Raw genomic sequence first — 17,852 nt, 5'->3', positions numbered from 1 at the left:
GATGTTGTGAAATATAAAGCACTGTTTTGTGAATGTCAACCTGACTTTGCTGAAGAGTTCAGCAGGAAGGAATGTAGTCTGCCTAGCCCGTTTGACAGAAAAATGTTCCTTCAGCTTGCATGACAAGGCCCCGGGGTACGGCAATGTTGAGGTTTGACCTGTGAAACGGGGTTTTTTTTTTGGGGGGGGGGGGATCCCTGCACAACACTTAGGGGTATATTAAAGCCAAACAGTGCTGGAAAAATACAAAGCAGAAACCTTCACCAACAAGGATCCCAGGCACAGACCAGTATTCAGACCTGCATTGAGAAACAGGAGAAGATGGAAGAGATGAAAAGTGAAACTCATTTTCTCCCACCAAGCCACATAAACTCACCATATGCAGCAGAGACTTTTCAAAGCCTTATGCATAGTTGGATTGACCACCACCATAATACTCTTTGCCTTTAGGATAGCTGCTTCAACAGCCATGCCATAAATCAAAGTGAAGGTCAGTTGGTGTGAACAAAGGGCCCTGGTTGAATATGGCCTGGGTGAAGAGGAAGATGCCACAGTTCATCCCATAGTCAAAGATCCAAATACCATGGCCAAGGTGGCCAATCTGGAGCAACAAGGATCAGTTGCTCATTCTGGATGAATTTCAAAATATGAGGAAGAAAGGGGTACGGCGGGAAGATGTAAATCAAGTGAAACATCCACTGGATTGACAGTGTCTGTAGCCAGAGCTCCCGGATCTATTGTTCTGGAGCAATAAGACTTTACGGTTGAGCCGAAACGCCATTTGATAGGCGTCTGGCAACCCCCACCTTGGTACCAGAGATTGAAAAAAAAATCCGAGTGAAGAAAGCACTAGCCTGGGTGAAGGTCCTGGAAACTAAGGTAATCTGCCACCCAGTTGTCAACCCTGGAAATGAAAATGGTCAATATGGCTGGCATGTGCTTTTCTCACCCTCCCCCCCCCCCCCGAGAATACGGAACGTCTCCATCCCCAAGGGACCCCCATGAGACAAGTGATGTACGACACTGCTGTGGTATTGTAACTTTTCCTGGTTAATATCTTCATAGGAGTGGATGAGCCGTGATCAAGGAATTTACGATTGCTCTACGTTCTAGGACATTTATTTGTAACAGACTCCTGTCAGGACCAAATTCTCAGAAAATTGAGTTTTAGTGAACTACCGCACCCCAGCCTGAGGCTGGAGACCATAATCACTAACCTCCAATCCCATACTATGAAAGGGAAACCAGCACGGATATAGCTGGAGGAGAACCACTGGTGGAAATGAAGTGTGAGCTGTTCCATTTGGAGAGCAAGTCCAACTGAAAAACCCACAAATTGAACCTACCAAACTGAACCACCACCTCGAAGGAGGCAACCAACTTCCCCAGGAAACACACACACACACACACACACACACACACACACACACACACGTGGATTGTTACCGACCTCGTTTAGAGACTCTGCTTCACCACGGACTGGATAGCCAGAATTATGTCTGTAAGGAAGGAAGGAATATCCTCTGTAAGGACATATCAAATAACATGCCCAGGTAAGCCAGTCTCTGCAATGGACTTTTGGAAATTCACAATCCAGCCATGGGATATGACTGTGTGGTGTGTCAGATGAACATGCATGAGAGTTGATAATGTCCACTAACTGGAATCTTTATAAGGAGATAGTCAAGATAAGGGACAATTGTTATTCCCAGTGATCTTAGGTTAGCCGCCATCACTTTGGTAAAGACTTATTGAGTGGAGGAGAGGCCAAAGGGAAGGGTTCTGAACTTCAAGTGACTGTCCTTTATTGTAAACTGAAGGAATGCTTGATGAGTTTCTCACATCCCGAATGATCAGACACACCAGATAATACCCTGCCTTCATGCTCTCTGTTACTAAACACAAACTCCATTTAGAATCTCTTGAAACACAGATCACAGGTTCATTGAGTTGAGATAGATGGTCATACCGAACAGTCTGGTTTCGGAACTACAAAGAGATTGGAATAAAACCTTGCACTCTTGATTCCTTGGGTACTAGAAACACCACTTCTGAGAAAAGGAGTTTGATGACTGCCTGTTGCAAGGCCATCCGTCTTTGATAAGAGGCCAGGAGACCAGAAGTAAAGAATAAATAAGGAGGCAAGCCTAGAAATTCTCTTTTGTACCTTTCTTGGAGGATATAGTGAACACAAGTATCAGAACATGTCTTGAACAAGATGTACAGACATTGAAGTAGATGTGCATCCAACCATAGGATTCCCCTATGTGGGAGGACAACCAGTCATGTGTTTTTCTGCCGGCTTGACCTCTGGTCGATGAAAGGTCTAGGACTCGCGACTCTTTGATTTCTAGCCTCTAGAGGAGGAAGACTACCGTTTGGTTCCTCAAAACTGTGACATAGGAGGCTCAAAGGACTGAAAGGAAGGACACAAATAAGAGGTTTTGGGGACCGATAAGGACAGTACTAAGGAATGGTTTCCTGCTATGGCTAAATCTATTATATTGTCTAGTTCCAGACCAAATAGCACCTCACCAGAAATTTGATTCAGTGTCTGCTTCGAAAGGCAAGTCAAGCAGCAAACGCAGTAGAGGAAATCTTAGAGCAAACATATCCTGTATCTGACACAGCTTCTCCCAAATAAGTGGCCAACTCATTGATGTGTTCCACCAGGGGAGTGAGATCAGCACAGGTAGTACATGAGCGAAGGCCATCCGCCAATTAGTCTGCCCATTTTCAAACTGCCTTGTTTACCCACGCGGATGCAAAAATGGGTCTCTCGAACCAGAGACATTCCTGCAGCTATAGATTTAAGCCCAATTTACGATCTGACCCGTCCCATAGAGAAGTAGATCCAGGAACTAGAATAGAAGTCCTTTTGGACAACCTGGAGACTGAAGGATCCATCAAGAAGGGGAAAAAAGGATTCCCACTTTCTCTGTCCCCAGGTGGTATCAGGTATAAAGAAAATGAGACGATAAGCTGGAACTCTCGGTCTGGATGAGTCCATGATGCAGACAGTAACTGCTCCAGCTGCGGAGAGGAAGGAAAAGCTTACTGCCTGCTTTTGTTTCCGCTTAAGGACAAATGCTAGCGACTCAGGAGTCTGTGACAGAAATATTTAACACCTGACGTACTGCCTTAAATCAAGGCCTCGGCGCCTTGTGTATTTTTTGTCGTGTAGTCCTCTAGCACCAAAGTTCCAAATCTGACTTTTCCAGTGCTTCCTTCCCAGAATTAGATTCTTCCCAGTACTCTATAATAGCAGGAAGTGCCACTTCTTAGGAGCAGCCTGTCTTGAGGAGTACTCAGGGCATCTGGAGGAAGAATCCAGTATTCTCTCTAGAGAGAAAGAAACCTGGACCAACCTTTGGACCAAACAGGCTAAGCCCTGAGACCAGGGTGGCTCAAATGAATGTGTAGGCAAATGCGCTGCTTGACTGTGAAAGGACACTTGAGAAAACAGGTCTCCTGAAGGTATAGATCATGCCACAGGACTGCTTGACAAACCAAGAGGAGTTGGTAGCAACTACCTAGAAGTTGGAAATTTCTGCGACAAATCCAACATAGCTTTTGCTAGGGTAGGGAGTGTGCACAGACGGAAGGTGCACTTGCAGGTACTTCTGCAGGGTGAACTTCATTCACAGAGGAGTGGCATAACACCCGCCAGTCTGAGCATGCAAGAGAACATTTTCTTTTACATGTAGCACAATCAGAGGGTACTGCCACAGCATTGCCCCATCCCAGACACATGATGGGATAGAGACAATTGCACAACAAACAAAAACCCACACAAAGCAAGATTGTGAAATTAGACAGAAAACTAGTGCAGAGAATGACATACACAATGAGGATACCTGAGCACCTGTAGTAGTTATATTAACATATATTTCAGACACTGAAAAAACGAGATTTATGGTAAGAACTTACCTTTGTTAAATCTCTTTCTGTGAGGTACACTGGGCTCCACAGGGCATAACATCGGGGTGTAGAGAAGGATCTTGATCCGAGGCACCAACAGGCTCAAAGCTTTGACCTTCTTCCCAAGATGCATAGCGCCGTCTCCTCTATAACCCCGCCTCCGTGCACAGCAGCTCAGTTTTTTGTTAACCAGTCCCATGCAGTAGTAGGTAAAAGACGATAATCGTTAGTAGCCACATACACCACACACTCACGACAGGAGAGGGTGTCAGCGGATAATGCCATACCAACCCAAAGAAGCTAAGTGCGTCAGGGTGGGCACCCTGTGGAGCTCAGTGTACCTCGTTGAAATAATTAACAAAAGGTAAGTTCTTACCATAAGTCTCGTTTTCTGCTGCGGGGTACACTGGTCTCCACAGGGAATAACATTGGGGATGTCCTAAAGCAGTTCCTTATGGGAGGGGAAGCACTGTAGCGGGCACAAGAACCCAGCGTCCAAAGGAAGCATCCTGGGAGGCGGAAGTATCGAAGGAATAGAACCTTATGAACATGTTCACTAAGGACCACGTAGCCGCCTTGCACAATTGTTCAAGGGTCGCACCACGGCGGGCCGCCGAAGAAGGTCCAATGGATCGAGTAGAATGGGCCTTAATGGTAGCAGGAGCTGGAAAACCAGCCTGAACCTAAGCAATCACCATTCTATTTTTCAATATATATTTTATTGAGATTCAGAAAATACAACAATTAATATCAGAAGTAAACATTGTACCCATTCTAGCAATCACCATTGTAATCCATCTGGCCAAGTTCTGCTGGTTAGCAGGCCAGCCACGTTTGTGAAAACCAAACAGTACGAAGACAGAGTGTCAGATTTCCGAATGGAAGCAGTTCTCTTCACATAGATACGGAGAGCCCGTGCCACTTCCAAAGACCGCTCTTTGGAAGACCACTCAGGGGAATTAAAGGCAGGAACCACAATCTCCTGGTTAAGGTGGAAGGAAGACACCACCTTAGGTAGATAACCAGGGCGGGTTCTAAGAACTGCCCGATCACTGTGGAAAAAAAAAAATCAGATAGGGGGACCTACAGGATAAGGCACCCAAGTCTGAAACACATCTAGCAGAAGCAATCACTAGCAGAAACAAGACCTTAAGGGAAAGCCACTTAAGATCCGCAGATGCAAGAGGGAAAAAAGGAGACTCTTGCAAGGCCTCCAAAACCACGAACAAATCCCAAAGGCCTACAGGTTGGACATAAGAAGGCTGAATGCGCCACACACCCTGAGTGAAGGTATGAACATCGGGCAGAGTTGCAATTTTTCTCTGAAACCATACAGACAAAGGCAGAAATATGAACCTTGAGGGAGACCAGGCGAAGTCCTAGGTCCAGGCCTTGACATAGGAAGGCTAAAAGTTTGCCCGTACTAAAGTTGTAAGCGTCAAGATTGGTATTTGCGCACCAAGCAAAGTGAAAATTACAGACCCTATGGTAAATCCGAGCAGAAGCCGGCTTACGGGCCTTCAACATAGTTTGAATGACCGCCTCAGAAAAACTTTTGGCCCTCAGTACGGAAACTTCAAGAGCCACACCATCAAAGCCAGTCGGGCCAAATCCTGGTAGACACAAGGCCCCTGAGCGAGGAGATCTGGCCATTGTGGAAGTAGAAAGGGACGCTCTATCTAGAGGCCCTGTAGGTCTGAGAACCAATGCCGTCTGGGTCACGTGGGAGCAATTAGAAGTAGTATGCCACCTTCTTGTTTGCACTTCCTTATCACTCTGGGCAGTAAAGACACTGGAGGGAACACATATGGCAGCCAAAATTTCCTTGGGTTTCCCAGTGCGTTCCCTTGTTCTTGCTCTGAAGACTGGAACCTTGTGATTGTGTCGAGACACCATCAGATCCACATCTGGAAGGCAAAACTTGTCCACGAGGAGTTGAAATACTTCTGGACGGAGGCTCCACTCTCCGGAGTGTACGTCCTGACGACTGAGAAAGTCCGCTTCCCAGTTGAGAACTCCCAGAATGAACACTGCCAATACGGCTGGCAGATGGCGTTCTGCCCCTTGAAGAATACTTCATACTTCCCTCATTGCCATGCGGCTTCGAGTGCCGCCTTGATGATTTATGTACGCCACCCTGGTGGCGTTGTCAGACTGTACCTGAACAGGTCTGTTCTGAATTAAATGCTGGGCTAGGTTCAGAGCATTGAACACCGCCCGCAGTTCCAGAATGTTGACTGGAAGGAGAGACTCCTACTTGGTCCACCGATTCTGAAGGGAGTGTTGCTCCAACATTGCGCCCCAGACTCTCAGACTGGCATCCATCGTCAGAAGGACCCAGTTGGAGATCCAGAATGGACGACCCCTGTTCAACCGTCCGTCCTGCAGCCACCAGCTCAGTGACAGACGGACCTCCGGAGACAAGATCATGTAAGACCTGATCTGGTGAGGCAGGCCGTCCCATTTGGCAAGAATCAGTTTCTGCAGAGGGCGTGAATGGAATTGAGCGTACTCCACCATGTCGAAAGTAGACACCATGAGATCTAGCACTTGCATCGCCGAATGTATCGACACTTGCGGACGAGATAGGAAGCCTCGAATCATGTCCTGAAGCTTTAGAACCTTCTCCAGAGACAAGAACAACCGCTGGTTGTGAGTGTCCAACAACGCTCCCAGGTGCACCAGGGAAGATTTCTTCCAGTTGATGAGCCACCCGTGGGCTTGCAGAAACTGGACAGTCAGATCTAGACGGCGTAGGAGAATTTCTGGGGAATTTGCCAGGATCAATAAGTCGTCCAGATACGGCAGGATCCTGACCCCTTGACGACAGAGTACAGCAGTCATTACCGCCATAACCTTGGTGAAGACTCGCGGAGCCGTGGTCAAACCAAAAGGTAACGCCCGAAATTGGTAATGGAGGTTGCCAACAGCAAACCTCAGGTACTGCTGATGTGACAATGCAATGAGAACATGCAGGTAAGCATCTTGTATGTCCAGGGAGACCATATAATCCCCAGGTTCCAAGGCCAGAACAATAGAGCGAAGAGTTTCCATACGAAACTTGGAGACCCTCACAAATATTTGTTCAAGGACTTGAGGCTGAGAATGGGCCGAGAGTACTCATTCTGTTTCTGGACTAGGAACAGCGGTGAATAATACCCCTTGCCTCTCTGAGCCAGAGGCACCTGTACTACCACTCCTGTGTCCAGGAGGGACTGTACCACCGAATGAAGAGTTTTTGCCTTCACCTGAACCGAAGGGACGTCTGTCAGGCAAAATCGATGAGGGGGGCGATTTTTGAAGAATACGGCGTAACCTCGAGAAGTCGGCCCCCCACCATGGGATCCCCCAGAGCAGGCTCGTCAGTCTTGGAAGCATGCCGACTGGCAGCCCAGGCCCATTTGGGTTTGGGCTTATTGGTTTTGGAAATGGAAGCCTGTTTCAGGTACGCTTGACCCTTTGCTTTCCCTGGATGAAAGGAGCGAAAAGAAGTACTCTTAGCCTTCGGTACTGAAAGAGCAGTACTAGGTAGACAAGCTGTTTTAGCAGAAGCTAAGTCGGCCACTATCTTGTTGAGGTCTTCTCCGAAAAGGATGTCTCCCTTAAAAGGGAGTACCTCCAGGGTTTTCTTAAGAGTGCCGATTCACGGACCAGGACCGCTACCACAGAATCCGGCGAGCCAGTATGGACGTAGTAGAAGCCTTGGCCGCCAGAATACTGGCATCAGAAGCCACCTCCTTAATGTAATGAGAAGCTGTGACAATATACGATAGACATTGTCTAGCGTGATCAGAAGCGTTGGAAGACATCTCAGCTTCCAACTCCTGAGCCCACGCTTCAATAGCCTCTGCAGCCCAAGTCGTTGCAATGGTGGGCCGATGCGCAGCACCCGCTAGGGTGTAAATCGCCTATAAACAACCCTCCACAAGCTTATCCGTCGATTCTTTCAGAGACGTGACAGTAGTTACTGGCAGATCTGAGGATACCACCAGCCGCGCAACCTGCGAATCCACTGGCGGGATGTTTCACAATTTTTACTTAACTCCACAGTGAGGGGATAGCGAGCCAGCATCTTCTTGTGAGGCGTGAATTTCTTTCCTGGATTTTCCCAGGACTCCTGACGTTTCAAGAGGAAGACTCTTTGGAGTTGAAACGCATTGGTGGTTTTGTGCACCTTAAATGAGCCGGTGAGGTATCCTTGCAGAGCAATCAGGAGGGCAGTCCTACCCGGGTTATACCATCTGTTCTGTCCATGTGTTTGCTTATGCCTTGGGACCAACAAGGCTTTACACGGTACCATGTTTTATTTTTAATGTATTTTTAATATATCTATTAAAACCATTTCTGTTTTACTTATTACACTATGTGGAGCATGTTTACATCTCTTTGAGGGAGATTTGGATTGGTTATACCACAGTGTGTGAAGGTCACCAGGTGTGAATTCTGAAGGAGCCATGTGAAGAGTTGTGTGTCCTATACGTGAAATTTGGCCTAGTGGAGGCCTAGAAAGGGTACAAAGTAAACCCCGTTTTGTGTCTCGCACACCTTTATACCAAGATTATCTGATATACACTATGAGGAGTGTTTTTTGTCTCTTGTCGTTTTCCTGAGGTTATTCTGTGGACAAAGGGAAGAGCTCCAACGGTTACCACTACAAGACTTTATGAGAGACAATATCTAAAGATTTACCATTATCCCAATTCAGGAGCGCATGATCCATTTTTTGTTTGTTATATCCTGTGAACTACCTATATTAAAATGATAAACCTGACGCACCTAGCCCCCTCAGGTTACAGAATATAGGGACAGCAATCCGAGAGACACGAAATGGAGGTCCCACAGCAGCTACATGCACACACATATATGGGGTCATTCTGACCCGTTCGCTCGCTGCGTATTAACACAGCAGAGCGAACGGGTCCCTGCTGTGCATGCGCCGTAGTGCGCAGTCGTATGCCAGATGGCCGTAGCAGGGATGCGATCGCCTCTGCCTGATTGACAGGCAGAGGCGATCATTGGACGGGAGGGGGTGGAACGGCGGCGTTTGGCCGCCATTTTGTGGGTTTGGTCAGGCCAACGCAGGCGTGGCCAGACCGAATGGGGGGCAGGCTGCAGCGGCAGCGTGACGTTACACACAGCTGCTGCGGGCTGGGGAGCGATGAGTAGCTCCCGGCCAGCACGCTAAAGCTGCGCTGGCCGGGAGCTACTCTTGAAGTGCAATGGCATCGCCGACGTGCGATGCCTTTGCACTTCTGCGAGGGGGGCGGACTGACATGGAGGTCGGGCTGGCCCTGTGCTGGGCGTCCCCACGCATGTCAAGGAAGATCGTAGCTGTGCTAAATTTAGCACAGCAACGATCAACTCGGAATGACCCCCATAGTCACAATGTACAATGCAGAAATTATGACATGCAATAAAACTGCACTGGACTGGCAATACAAAGTAATACTCAGTATGGCTATATATTTAGTAGATATATCAATGCACAGTAAAGACTGGATGTATATCACAGGGTACTTGTACTATATAACCCTGACCAAATGCACCGTTTCTTAACTAACACTGTCAACAGACATGTAGAATACTTAAGTGTCTTGTAAAATGCACAGCGCCGACATGCAGGCGACTTTACAAAGGAGGATTTGCCCAAACAGTCCCAGGAACAATGCTGCTCTGTGTAATGGCACCCAAACACTGACTGGGAGTGAGGGAGAGATATGCAGCTCCAGGGAGGGAACATTACTATAGATGGCGCCCTGGAGCAGGGGCTACAGGTCCAAACCTTATCCCCCTGCTGGACTTCACCACTGGTACTATGGGCTGTTAATAAAAGTTTTTTTGTGAGGTAAAAAAAACAGACCTGTGCCCTTGCTATGGTGGTTTAGTGGACTCCCTGCCCGACCACAGTGTCCCCACCGGCTGCGCTGGATCGCGATTTTAGCGGGACCCACTTACCTCCTCCATGAGTGCGGCCACGCGATCCAGGAGAACTTCGGCGAGTGCGTGACTAACGAGGAGCAAACCGGAGCCTCCGCTGTAAGTACCCGGCAACCAGGGCGCGGGAGTATACAGCACAGCTGGGGGAGGTGATGGAGCTGCAGCAGGAGATGTCAGACTGACATCTAAATACTCAGAGTCACTGCTGCAGCCCTTGAAGTCTTCATTTTTCACTTAGAAAAGCTCTTCTCAGCTTGTATGCCTGCTTACCGCATGGCACAAACTACAAAACTGAGCTCCTGTGCACGGAGGCGGGGTTATAGAGGAGGCGGCGCTATGCACCTACGGAAGAAGGTCAAAGCTTTGAGCCTGTTGGTGCCTCGGATCAAGATCCTACTCTACACCCCGATGTTATGCCCTGTGGAGCCCAGTGTACCCCGCAGCAGAAATGGATGTAGCAGAGTTCTAAAAAATTATACAACACAGAAATTAGCAGAAGCTAAACGTCTTCTAACTAATAAGTGTTATTAAGATACAGACATTGTATTCACACTCCCCAGAAGTACAAATGTAGCCCTCCTCATACAGCGTACAAATCGTTACATCCGCGATTAGTTTCTCGTGGATTGTCTAATTGCAGCCGACTATCTGGATCAGGGCACAGCAATTTGCTTGCGTGATGTGTATGCATGCATCGCTGAATAGATGAACACTGCTATATCTTATAAGTCACAGACCCCACCAAGTACAGATGAGGAGCGGTGCCCTGACACAGGGGAGAGCTGTTATGCATGTTGGGCTTCCCCACATATAAATGCTGCTGCTGTCTTCGAATGTGGAAAATGACAGACAATCCATGTACAGACACGCACTCTGTGGGTTGAGGCTGGACCAGGTCCATCCCCTTTGGGCTAACAAGCAGGCTGAAATAATAGGAGCCTCCCTTTTATTACTCCCAGCACAGTCCCAAAGCATGGGCAACCTAATATGGAGGCAGATACTAAACCCTGCCCCTCCAACTTTCAAATTGCTGCTACAGTGCAAACAGCTGGTGTGAAATGGCCTCTGCAAACCACTATATCCATGAGGCTGGAGGCGCAATTGCAACTTAAGGCTTGAAACTGTCTGCCCAAGGGAATAGTAAAGAAAAATAAATAAATAAAAAGGTAATAGGCTGCTCAGCATCTTAGCAAACAACTGGCTACAATGGACACTTACATTAAACTGTGGCCAGGGGTGGCTTTTTTTTTTTTCTTTGGATGGGCGGGGGGAGAATTCGTTTCGGGTAATCTATGACTTGACGTGCCAATCTCCATACACCGCCATCTATGCCCCAGTATACCACCAGTGTTCCCCAGTGGATGAAGAAATAAATGTAACTGGATACAGTTGCAGCCATTTTCTGAGATGAGCCAAAATATTTAAAATGTAGCATACATTTCAAATGGAACACTGGCACAGCCCACAAAATCAGCTGTGTTTTACAAATGTACCTTTAGTAAGGAAGCTGTATTTTCTTAACCACCCCATCCGTCTCCGCTTAGCCACTTCAAGAAAGCTTTTAGATGGGTCCTAGTCCTGTTTGATCGACTCCACCCTTGTTAACTTATGGGTCCTCGCAATAGGCCCCTCTTGATATTCCTGCAGTTATACAGGTTTAGTATCCCTTATCCAAAATTCTACATTTTTAGGTTCCCTACTGAGATTATGACATATATATTATGTGTATATATAGATGTATTATATAGATATATATATATTTTGGATAAGGAATACTCAGCTTGTACAACCATAATGTTCTGTACTTTGCTTGTTAGACCTGTACTATGCTCTATTTCTCCTCTAGTATACTGAAATATTGTGGCACCAGATAAGAGGAGGGTCAGGCAGAAGTTCAGTGCGTGTATCTAGGAAACCTTGAACTGACCAAAGTAGTTTCCACTTAAGTGAAGAGGGAGGCATAGTGCCAGCACTACTTCTATCAGCGATCTGAGTTCATATTCAGAATGTGATGGCAAAAAAAATATATAAATAAATTAGAAATAGTGGCACATAGTGTATACGGTGTGTAATACCTGGATGACACAAAATAGTGTCATATACTCACCAGTTGTTAAATGCAATCAGGTGTGGGTAATCTCACACTGTTACCAGGCGATCGCTGTGCTGCACCAATCTGTGGTGGTGTGTCTTGTGTGAAAGGATCCTTTTTCGCAGTATTCAGAGTCAGAAAAAGAACAGTTTACACTGTACTACAGTTTGACATCCATTATAGTTTCCTTTGTTGATAGTAGACGCCCTTTAAAAAAGGTTGGTTATGCGCATTGGACATTTTTTGTTACTCTGATGTACTTTGTTTTCTTTAAATAGAGATCATTAGCAGTTATGAAAATTGGTACATTTTTACCAGAAAGTTACTTGTTACTCATTTAGGACACGCAATCCATCAAAAGATATTAACCAGACACGTGTTGAAAATATAAAACCAGTCAATTTACAAAAATAGGAACCTTGATATAAATAGTTCAGTTAGAACTAAAGATGTGTCCTCATACACCTTTGCTCATGTCTCTACAGACATGTCTATTTAGTGCAAAATGGACTTTGCATCTCAGCCTTGGCAAACATTTTTCTTTAAATGTGCATGTTATTTACATTGCTTAAGGAAAAAAAGAAGAAAAGAAAAAAAAAGAAGGAAGTGTTATGGTGTGCTTACCATGGTAAACACATTCTGCGAGGTACATTGGTTCCACAGGAAAACATAGGGGTATAGAGTGGATCTTGATCCAGAGGCACCAACAGGCTAAAGCTTTAGACTGTTCCAGTATACATTGGGGCCTACCCTATAAACCCCACTTCCAGGCACAGAGACCTCAGTTTTGTTGACCAGTCCAATGCAGGAGCAGGCAAGAGAGAAAAGGTAGACATTAGTCACATAGAACCACATTCTCACGACAGGAGCAGTTACCAGCTGCTAATGCCATACAGACCCAAAGAAGCAAGGTGCGTCAGGGTGGGTGCCCTGTGGAACCAGTGTACCTCGCAGTAAGTCTACCATAAAACTCCTTTTCTGCAGCAGGATACATTAGTTTCCACAGGAAAACATCGGGGATGTCCTAAAGCAGTTCCTCCAGGGAGGGGATGCGCCTTAGCGGGTATAAGAACCCGGAGTCCAAAGGAAGCATCCTAGGAGGTGTAAGTGTCAAAGGCATAAAATCTAAAACGTGTTCACCGAGAACCACATAGCCGCCTTGCACAATTGTTTAGCAGACAGAGTAGAATGGGCTTTAATAGCAGCAGGAGCTGGAAGTCCAGCCTGCACATAAGCTTGTGCAATCACCATTCTAATCCATCTGGACAAGGTTTGTTTAATCACAGGCCAGGGACATTTGGAAACCAAACAGTACAAAAAGGGAATACGGAGAGCCCTTACCACATCCAAAGAACGCTCTTTGGAAGACAAGTCTGAAGAGATAAAGGCCGGAACCACAACCTCTTAGTTAAAAGGTAAAAAGATGACACCACCTTAGGCAAATAACCCGGTCGAGTTCGTAGAACTGCTCGGTCACGGTGAACAATCAAATAGGCGCCTTGTCCTGTCGTCCACCCTAAGTCAGACACCTGTCTTGCCGAGGCAATAGCCAGCAAGAACAGGACCTTGGCTGTGAGCCATTTAAGGTCCGCTGACTCAAGAGGTTCAAATGGAGACTCTTGCAGGGGTTTTCAGTACAACAGTCCAATGCCATGGAGACACAGGAGGGACATATGGAGGCTGAATCCTAAGTACGCCCTGAGTGAAAGTATGAACGTCAGGTATAGACGTAATTTTTCTCTAAAACCATACCGACAAGGCAGATGTGTGAACCTTGAGGGAGGCCAGACGGAGACCTAAGTTAAGGCCTCGTTGCAGAAAAGCCAGAATTCTGGAAGTTTTGAATGTAGAGACATCACAATTCTTATCAGCACACCATGTAAAGTAAGAATTCCAAACCCTGTATTAAATCCGAGCAGAGGCCGGTTTGCGGGCTTTCAACATAGTCTGGATAACAGCCTCAGAGAAACCTTTGGCCCTCATGAGTGATGCTTCAAGAGCCACGCCCGTCAAAGCCAGTCTGGACAGGTCTGGGTAGAGACAAGGGCCCTGCACGAGGAGGTCCAGGCACTGAGGAAGTAGAAGGGGGTTCTCTGTCGACAGACCCTGCAGGTCTGAGAACCAATGCTTTCTAAGACACGCTGGAGCGCCTAGAAGAAGTATTCCTCCTCCTTGTTTGAACTTCCATAGTAGCCTGGGCAGGAGTGACACTGGGAGGGGACACGTTGGGCAGGCAAAAGTTCCATGGAACCACCAATGCGTCCACGAACGCTGCTTGAGGATCCCTGGTCCTTGATCCGAAGACCATAACTATGTGATTGTGTTGAGATGCCATTAGGTCTACGTCCGATAGGCCCCATCTGTCTACTAAGAGTTGAAAGACTTCCGGGTGAAGACTCCACTCTCCGGCGTGCACGTCCAGGCGATCGAGGAAGTCCGCTTCCCAGTTTAGGACGCCAGGAATGAACACTGTTGATATGGCTGGCAGATGGCGTTCCACCCAAAGGATTTTGGACACTTCCATCATTGCCACGCAGCTTCGAGTGCTGCCTTGATGGTTTATGTATGCCACTGTGGTGGCGTTGTCTGATTGTACTTGAACAGGCCTGTTCTGTACTAGAGGCAGGGCGAGAGATAATGCCTTGAACACCACCCTCAACTCCAGAAGTTTATTGGGAGAAGTGATTCCCCCTTGGTCCAACGACCCTGAAACGTCTGTTGTCAGCAGGACCCAGTCGGGGATCTAGAAGGGACGGCCCACGCTTAATCGCTGATCCTGAGCCACCAGGTCAGCGACAGACGAACCTCCCGATTCAACATGATCATCTGAGATCTGATCCGATGAGGTAGGCCAACCCATTTGGAAAGGATTAACCTCTGTAGTGGGCGGGAATGAAATTGAGCGTACTCTACCATGCAGACACCATCAGGCCAAGTACTTACATCGTCGAGTGTATCGACACTCTGGGACGACAAAGGAAGCATCTTTTCCTGTACTGAAGCTACAGGACCTTTTCTGGAGACAGAAACTGCCGTTCTGTGTGTGTTCAGAAGTGTACCCAGATGCACCATGCTTTGAGCTGGGACCAGCGAGGACTGCTTCCATTTGATAAGCCACCCGTGGGCTTGCAGGAAGTTTACCATCAGTTGCAGATGACCGATGACATCGTGGGAATTGCCAGAATCAGCAGGCCATCCAGATACGGCAGGATTTTGATCCCCTGGCGACAGATGTGCCGTCATCACGGCCATGACCTTGGTGAAGATCTGAGAAGCAGTAGCCAATCCAAATGGTAGAGCCTGGAATTGAAAATGTAGGTTGCCAATAGCAAACCTCAAAAACTGCGGATGTGGCATGGCAATAGGTATATGCAGGTATGCATCCTGTATATCCAGGGATACCATATAGTCTACGGGTTCCATAGCCGGTACAATTGAGCGCAGTGTTTCCATACGAAACCTGCCCACTCTCACAAACTTGTTCAGGGATTTGGAGGTTGAGTATAGGCCGGAATGACCCATTTGGTTTCAAGACTAGAAACAAGGTCGAATAAAGAGTCTGCCTCTCTGGGACTGACTTACTGGCACAACCACTCCTGTACTCAGGAGAGAACTGACAAGCTTTTGCAAAGCTTGCGCCTTTAACGGATCCGAAGGTAGAACTGTGGTGCAAAACTAGGGAGGACGACGTCTCAAGAAAGAAATACAGTGTACCCATGAGAGACAACTCCCAGCACCCTGGGTGAACTGCAGAAGTTGGCCTCCTACCCTGGGGTCCCCCAGGGGGAGGCCCGCCCCGTCATGCAGCAGGCTTGTCTTGTCTAGAAGTCTGACGGGCTGCCCAGGATTGTATAGCCTTGGGCTTTCTGGTAGCACGAGATTGTCTCGGGTATGCCTGACCTTTTGCTTTACCTTGAGGCCAAAAAGTGGTACCTTTTGCCTTCTGTGGATTAGTATTTGGGAGAAAAGCAGTCTTAGCAGCTGCTAACTCAGACAATTTTATTCAGGTCTTCACCAAACAAAAATGTCCCTACTGAAGGGGACTACCTCCAAAAGACTTTTTGGAGTCTAGGTCCACCTTCCATGACCTCAACCACAGACTACAGTGAGCCAGGACAGACGTAGTCGGCGCCTTGGCCGCCAGCACACCTTCCTCAAAAGACGCCTCCTGAATGTAAAAGGCAGTGGGGGTAATGTGAGATACGTATTGTCTGGCACTGTCAGATATATCCTCAGGCAGCTCTTCCTCTAATGCCTGAACCCACACTTCAATAGCTTTTGCAGCCCAGGAGTCAGCAATAGTTGGTCTATGCACAGCTCGTGTAAGGAAAATAGATTTCAGGCATCCTTCCACATGCTTATCTGTTGGTTCCTTCACTGAGGCAACAGTGGTGACAGGCAGAGTTGATGACACCACGAGTCGGGTGATGTGAGAATCCACCTGCTGTGAATTTTCCCACTTGCTACATAACACTTCAGGGAGAGGATAGCAAGCCAAGGCACGTTTATGCAGAGGGAATTTCTTCCCTGGAGTAGACCAGGGTTCCCTTCTGATATCCACTAAATGGTCAGAATGGGGTAAGAGTTTTAACCACTTTCTGCCGTTTAAACATATTAGTTTTCTTTGCCACAGGGGTGTATTCAATAGCTGTTGGAAGCTGCTGTCTTGTCGGAAAGATGGCAATCTCCAACAGATTTCGGTTAGAAGGGGTTCTGACCTATTCAAAAAGTGCAGTTTTTTCCCTGACTTGTCGGAAAACACGTGGAATGGCGGAATAGCCACCGATCCACGTGCTTGTCAGAAACGGGGCCAAATCTGACAGGTTTTGGCCCCCTTTCCGACAATCTCAATCAGACTTTTAAAAAGTCTGAGGTGAAGAGACGGGGCGTGGTGCGGTGGGCTACAGGGAGTGGGGATGAGAGGCACCTTGACGGCCGTCCCCCATCCTTTCACCATTCTCCCTGCAGCGCGGCACTGGGCGGTCGTGATGTGCGCATCCAGCAGCTCCCTGTGTTCTCACGCACGGACACCGGCCAAATCAGACAGTCGGATTTGGCCACTATTGAATAGGGGTTGTCTGCTCAGACTCTTATTGAATATACCCCACAGTAGTGGAATCCTCATCATCTACGATTTGTAGGATTTGTTTAATAGCAACCACTAAGGCAGGGATATCAATCGGCAAGGCAGAATCCTCATCAGTAACACCAGATTCAGTGTCTGACAGGACCATATGCTCCCCCTCCTATTCAGATGAAACAGAGAGGTATGTGGACTGTGAGGAGGAAGTAGCTCGCTTAGATGACCCAGAGACACGAGTGTGACCTGGAGTGGATTTATGTCTAACCAAAGACTGATTTAATTGTTGCAGCTGGTTAGATACATTTTCCGCCCAAGGCAGATTAACCATAGGGACATGCTGTAATAGCACAGGTGGTCCCATAGGGGGCATAAGGTGTTCTACCAGAGTACCCAGTAGGTTTGGGAATTCAGCCCAGGGTGGCTCCTGGGTAGATGGCAAATCCTTGGAGCATGCTCTGCATGATGCAGGAGCTTCCACTGATTTACTGCCCTCTCTGTTAGACATTGATATGAATGCAATAACAAAGCGACTTAGTACGATAAAGCCAGACAAAGTACAATACCTGCGAAAAATCCGGTATCATGGGACTGAGTACACAGTATAATATATGTATATGGATAAATACTGTGTCGTATTATATATATGACCCAGACGCACCTAGTCCCTCAGGGTACAGAATATAGTGATATATCGGGGAAAGTGAAACCACACCGCAGATACAGACACAGGCAATGCAGAAATTACTACAACAATAAGGCTGCACTGGATTAGAACAATATTTATATCTGCACGTGTAATAGATACTATGGACACCGGAA

The 17,852-nt window shown here is 47.2% G+C and overlaps 1 protein-coding gene across 1 annotated transcript in view; it reads right to left on the bottom strand.

The window, feature by feature from the left end:
- SSU72 (SSU72 homolog, RNA polymerase II CTD phosphatase) overlaps nt 1-17,852 on the bottom strand; it is a 179,128-nt gene that overhangs the window by 19,263 nt on the left and 142,013 nt on the right. The gene's annotated exons all lie outside the window — the stretch shown is intronic.

This window comes from Pseudophryne corroboree, chromosome 10, assembly GCF_028390025.1.
Source record: "Pseudophryne corroboree isolate aPseCor3 chromosome 10, aPseCor3.hap2, whole genome shotgun sequence".
Classification (NCBI taxonomy): Eukaryota; Metazoa; Chordata; class Amphibia; order Anura; family Myobatrachidae; genus Pseudophryne; species Pseudophryne corroboree.
The sequence above is the reverse complement of the archived record's forward strand: the minus strand, read 5'-3'. Positions and strand labels throughout refer to the sequence as shown.